Source organism: Chiloscyllium punctatum, unplaced genomic scaffold, assembly GCF_047496795.1.
Source record: "Chiloscyllium punctatum isolate Juve2018m unplaced genomic scaffold, sChiPun1.3 scaffold_534, whole genome shotgun sequence".
NCBI classification, from domain to species: Eukaryota; Metazoa; Chordata; class Chondrichthyes; order Orectolobiformes; family Hemiscylliidae; genus Chiloscyllium; species Chiloscyllium punctatum.
In genome coordinates this window covers 52,501-59,384 of record NW_027310268.1, presented here as the reverse complement: position 1 = coordinate 59,384, position 6,884 = coordinate 52,501, and positions in this window count along the sequence as shown.

The following is a 6,884-nucleotide window of genomic DNA, read 5'->3' as shown; positions in this document are numbered from 1 at the left end:
GTCGGCAGAACCGCCGGAACAAACCCGGCTGAGCTACCCGGCTTACAAGTCTCAAAGTCGGTATGAGCAGACACGTCCACCCCCATTCCCTTTTGGACCACTTCCCACCGTTGGAAATGCACGAAAATCGGCCTGTACACGGGGGAGGCACCGGCCTCGAAGACGAGACCGTCGGCAGAACCGCCGGATCAAACCCGGCCGAGCTACCCGGGTTAGAAGCCTCAGAGTCGGGTTGAGCAGTCACGTCCACCCCCATTCCCTTTTGGACCACTTCCCACGGTTCGAAATGCACGAAAATCGGCCTGTACACGGGGGAGGGAGCCGCCTCGAAGACGAGACCGTCGGCAGAACCGCCGGTTCAAACCCGGCTGAGCTACCAGGCTCGGAAGCGCCAAAGTCGGGTTGAGCAGTCACATTCACTCCCATCCCCTTTTGGGCAACTTCCCACCGTTGCAAATGCATGAAAATCGGCCTGTACACGGGGGAGGGAGCCGCCTCGAAGACGAGACCGTCGGCAGAACCGCCGGATCAAACCCGGCTGAGCTACCAGGCTCGGAAGCGCCAAAGTCGGTATGAGCAGTCACATTCACTCCCATCCCCTTTTGGGCCACTTCCCACGGTTCGAAATGCACGAAAATCGGACTGAACACGGGGGAGGCTCCCCCCTCCAAAACGAGACCATCGGCAGAATCGACGGGTCAAACCCGGCCGAGCTACCCGGGTTAGAAGCCTCAAAGTCGGGTTGAGCAGTCACGTCCACCCCCATCCCCTTTTGGACCACTTCCCACGGTTCGAAATGCACGAAAATCGGCCTGTACACGGGGGAGGCACCCGCCTCGAAGACGAGACCGTCGGCAGACCCGCCGGATCAAACCCGGCCGAGCTACACGGCTTACAAGTCTCAATGTCGGTATGAGCAGTCACGTCCACCCCTATTCCCTTTTGGACCACTTCCCACGGTACGAAATGCATGAAAATCGGCCTGTACACGGGGGAGGCACCCGCCTCGAAGACGAGACCGTCGGCAGAACCGCCGGGTCAAACCCGGCTGAGCTACCCGGCTCGGAAGCGCCAAAGTCGGGTTGAGCAGTCACATTCACTCCCATCGACTTTTGGGCAACTTCCCACGGTTCGAAATGCACAAAATTCGGCCTGAACACGGGGGACGCTCCCCCCTCGAAGGCGAGACCGTCGGCAGAACCGCCGGGTCAAACCCGGCTGAGCTACCCGGGTCGGAAGCGCCAAGGTCGGTATGAGCAGTCACATTCACTCCCATCCCCTTTTGGACCGCTTCCCACGGTTTGAAATGCACGAAAATCGGCCTGTACACGGGGGAGGCTCCGCCCTCGAAGGCGAGACCGACGGCAGAACCGCCGGGTCAAACCCGGCCGGGCTACCCGGGTTAGAAGCCTCAGAGTCGGGTTGAGCAGTCACATTCACCCCCATCCCCTTTTGAACCTCTTCCCACCGTTGGAAATGCACGAAAATCGGCCTGTACACGGGGGAGGCGCCCCTCTCGAAGGCGAGACCGACGGCAGAACCGCCGGGTCAAACCCGGCCGAGCTACCCGGGTTAGAAGCCTCAGAGTCGGGTTGAGCAGTCACATTCACCCCCATTCCCTTTTGGACCACTTCCCACGGTACGAAATGCATGAAAATCGGCCTGTACACGGGGGAGGCACCCGCCTCGAAGACGAGACCGTCGGCAGAACCGCCGGGTCAAACCCGGCTGAGCTACCCGGGTCGGAAGCGCCAAGGTCGGTATGAGCAGTCACATTCACTCCCATCCCCTTTTGGACCGCTTCCCACGGTTTGAAATGCACGAAAATCGGCCTGTACACGGGGGAGGCTCCGCCCTCGAAGGCGAGACCGACGGCAGAACCGCCGGGTCAAACCCGGCCGGGCTACCCGGGTTAGAAGCCTCAGAGTCGGGTTGAGCAGTCACATTCACCCCCATCCCCTTTTGAACCTCTTCCCACCGTTGGAAATGCACGAAAATCGGCCTGTACACGGGGGAGGCCCCCCTCTCGAAGACGAGACCGTCGGCAGACCCGCCGGATCAAACCCGGCCGAGCTACACGGCTTACAAGTCTCGATGTCGGTATGAGCAGTCACGTCCACCCCCATTCCCTTTTGGACCACTTCCCACGGTACGAAATGCATGAAAATCGGCCTGTACACGGGGGAGGCACCCGCCTCGAAGACGAGACCGTCGGCAGAACCGCCGGGTCAAACCCGGCTGAGCTACCCGGCTCGGAAGCGCCAAAGTCGGGTTGAGCAGTCACATTCACTCCCATCCCCTTTTGGGCCACTTCCCACGGTTCGAAATGCATGAAAATCGGCCTGTACACGGGGGACGCTCCCCCCTCGAAGGCGAGGCCGTCGGCAGAACCGCCGGGTCAAACCCGGCTGAGCTACCCGGGTTAGATGCCTCAAAGTCGGGTTGAGCAGTCACATTCACCCCCATCCCCTTTCGGCCCCCTTCCCACGGTTGGAAATGCATGAAAATCGGCCTGTACACGGTGGGCGCTCCCCCCTCGAAGGTGAGACCTTCGGCAGAACCGCCGGGTCAAATCCTGCCGAGCTACCCGCGTTAGAGGTCTCAATGTCGGCTTCAGCAGTCACATTCAATCCCATTCCCGTTTGGACCTCTTCCCGCCGATGGAAATGCACAAAATTCGGCCTGAACACGCGGGACGCTCCCCCCTCGAAGGCGAGACCGTCGCCAGAACCGCCGGGTCAAATCCGGCTGAGCTACCCGCGTTACAGGTCTCAAAGTCGGGTTGAGCAGTCACGTTCACCCCCATCCCCTTTCGGACCCCTTCCCACGGTTGGAAATGCATGAAAATCGGCCTGTACACGGTGGGCGCTCCCCCCTCGAAGGTGAGACCTTCGGCAGAACCGCCGGGTCAAATCCGGCCGAGCTACCCGCGTTAGAGGTCTCAATGTCGGCTTCAGCAGTCACATTCAATCCCATTCCCGTTTGGACCTCTTCCCGCCGATGGAAATGCACAAAATTCGGCCTGAACACGCGGGAGGCTCCCCCCTCGAAGGTGAGACCTTCGGCAGAACCGCCGGGTCAAATCCGGCCGAGCTACCCGCGTTAGAGGTCTCAATGTCGGCTTCAGCAGTCACATTCAATCCCATTCCCGTTTGGACCTCTTCCCGCCGATGGAAATGCACAAAATTCGGCCTGAACACGCGGGACGCTCCCCCCTCGAAGGCGAGACCGTCGCCAGAACCGCCGGGTCAAATCCGGCCGAGCTACCCGCGTTAGAGGTCTCAATGTCGGCTTCAGCAGTCACATTCAATCCCATTCCCTTTTGGAACACTTCCCGCCGTTAACAATGCACGATATTCGGCCTGAACACGCGGGACGCTCCCCCCTCGAAGGTGAGACCTTCGGCAGAACCGCCGGGTCAAATCCTGCCGAGCTACCCGCGTTAGAGGTCTCAATGTCGGCTTCAGCAGTCACATTCAATCCCATTCCCGTTTGGACCTCTTCCCGCCGATGGAAATGCACAAAATTCGGCCTGAACACGCGGGGCGCTCCCCCCTCGAAGGCGAGACCGTCGCCAGAACCGCCGGGTCAAATCCGGCTGAGCTACCCGCGTTACAGGTCTCAAAGTCGGCTTCAGCAGTCACATTCAATCCCATTCCCTTTTGGAACACTTCCCGCCGTTAACAATGCACGATATTCGGACTGAACACGGGGGCCGGTCCGCCCTCGAAGTCAACACCGTCCGCAGAACCGCCGGGGCAAATCCGGCTGAGCTACCCCGCCCCCGAACACTCAAAGTCCCTCTGAAGCCTTGCATTCGCCTCCTTGGAAAATTGACGTCAAACATTACCAAAATCGGGGGCACGAGCACTAAAGCTAAGTCTCACCCTTTCCCTATCCCTAACCAGGAACCGAACGCCCACCCTCAGCCTCACACCAACGCCGGTGCCACTCCAGACAGACACACCCTTCAAAACCACACCCATCCGGCCATGCAACTCAAAAAGGGTCCAAATTCAGAAACACCCCCTTCAAAAGGCACTCCATCCTCGGCCACACCACCGGGACATGCTCCCCTCGGCGATAATTAAGCCCCCACCACTATTTGAAGCCAACCGCAGCCGCAACTCGAACGGAGAAATCAGTAACCAATTCAAAAATGCGCTTGGTTACTGATTTCTACTGAGCCGAAAAAATTCTAAGTGTCGGTGGTTACTGATTTATACCAACCCGAAAATATTCTAAGTGTCGGTGGTTACTGATTTATACCAACCCGAAAAAATTCTAAGTGTCAGTGGTTACTGATTTATACCAACTCGAAAAAATTCTAAGTGTCAGTGGTTACTGATTTATACCAACCCGAAAATATTCTAAGTGTCAGTGGTTACTGATTTGTACCGACCCGAAAATATTCTAAGTGTCAGTGGTTACTGATTTATACCAACCCGAAAAAATTCTAAGTGTCAGTGGTTACTGATTTATACCAAGTCGAAAAAAATTCTAAGTGTCAGTGGTTACTGATTTATACCAACCCGAAAATATTCTAAGTGTCAGTGGTTACTGATTTATACCAACTCGAAAAAATTCTAAGTGTCAGTGGTTACTGATTTATACCGACCCGAAAAAATTCTAAGTGTCAGTGGTTACTGATTTATACCAACTCGAAAATATTCTAAGTGTCGGTGGTTACTGATTTATACCAACCCGAAAAAATTCTAAGTGTCAGTGGTTACTGATTTATACCAACTCGAAAAAATTCTAAGTGTCGGTGGTTACTGATTTATACCAACTCGAAAATATTCTAAGTGTCGGTGGTTACTGATTTATACCAACCCGAAAATATTCTAAGTGTCAGTGGTTACTGATTTATACCAACTCGAAAAAATTCTAAGTGTCAGTGGTTACTGATTTATACCAACTCGAAAATATTCTAAGTGTCGGTGGTTACTGATTTATACCAACCCGAAAATATTCTAAGTGTCAGTGGTTACTGATTTATACCAACTCGAAAAAATTCTAAGTGTCAGTGGTTACTGATTTATACCAACTCGAAAATATTCTAAGTGTCGGTGGTTACTGATTTATACCAACCCGAAAATATTCTAAGTGTCAGTGGTTACTGATTTGTACCGACCCGAAAAAATTCTAAGTGTCAGTGGTTACTGATTTATACCAACCCGAAAATATTCTAAGTGTCGGTGGTTACTGATTTATACCAACCCGAAAATATTCTAAGTGTCAGTGGTTACTGATTTATACCAACTCGAAAAAATTCTAAGTGTCAGTGGTTACTGATTTATACCAACTCGAAAATATTCTAAGTGTCAGTGGTTACTGATTTGTACCAACCCGAAAATATTCTAAGTGTCGGTGGTTACTGATTTATACCAACCCGAAAATATTCTAAGTGTCAGTGGTTACTGATTTATACCAACTCGAAAATATTCTAAGTGTCGGTGGTTACTGATTTATACCAACCCGAAAATATTCTAAGTGTCAGTGGTTACTGATTTATACCAAGTCGAAAATATTCTAAGTGTCAGTGGTTACTGATTTATACCAACTCGAAAAAATTCTAAGTGTCAGTGGTTACTGATTTATACCAACTCGAAAATATTCTAAGTGTCGGTGGTTACTGATTTATACCAACCCGAAAAAATTCTAAGTGTCAGTGGTTACTGATTTATACCAACTCGAAAAAATTCTAAGTGTCAGTGGTTACTGATTTATACCAACCCGAAAATATTCTAAGTGTCAGTGGTTACTGATTTGTACCGACCCGAAAATATTCTAAGTGTCAGTGGTTACTGATTTATACCAACCCGAAAAAATTCTAAGTGTCAGTGGTTACTGATTTATACCAAGTCGAAAAAATTCTAAGTGTCAGTGGTTACTGATTTATACCAACCCGAAAATATTCTAAGTGTCAGTGGTTACTGATTTATACCAACTCGAAAAAATTCTAAGTGTCAGTGGTTACTGATTTATACCGACCCGAAAAAATTCTAAGTGTCAGTGGTTACTGATTTATACCAACTCGAAAATATTCTAAGTGTCGGTGGTTACTGATTTATACCAACCCGAAAAAATTCTAAGTGTCAGTGGTTACTGATTTATACCAACTCGAAAAAATTCTAAGTGTCGGTGGTTACTGATTTATACCAACTCGAAAATATTCTAAGTGTCGGTGGTTACTGATTTATACCAACCCGAAAATATTCTAAGTGTCAGTGGTTACTGATTTATACCAACTCGAAAAAATTCTAAGTGTCAGTGGTTACTGATTTATACCAACTCGAAAATATTCTAAGTGTCGGTGGTTACTGATTTATACCAACCCGAAAATATTCTAAGTGTCAGTGGTTACTGATTTATACCAACTCGAAAAAATTCTAAGTGTCAGTGGTTACTGATTTATACCAACTCGAAAATATTCTAAGTGTCGGTGGTTACTGATTTATACCAACCCGAAAATATTCTAAGTGTCAGTGGTTACTGATTTGTACCGACCCGAAAAAATTCTAAGTGTCAGTGGTTACTGATTTATACCAACCCGAAAATATTCTAAGTGTCGGTGGTTACTGATTTATACCAACCCGAAAATATTCTAAGTGTCAGTGGTTACTGATTTATACCAACTCGAAAAAATTCTAAGTGTCAGTGGTTACTGATTTATACCAACTCGAAAATATTCTAAGTGTCAGTGGTTACTGATTTGTACCAACCCGAAAATATTCTAAGTGTCGGTGGTTACTGATTTATACCAACCCGAAAATATTCTAAGTGTCAGTGGTTACTGATTTATACCAACCCGAAAATATTCTAAGTGTCGGTGGTTACTGATTTATACCAACCCGAAAATATTCTAAGTGTCAGTGGTTACT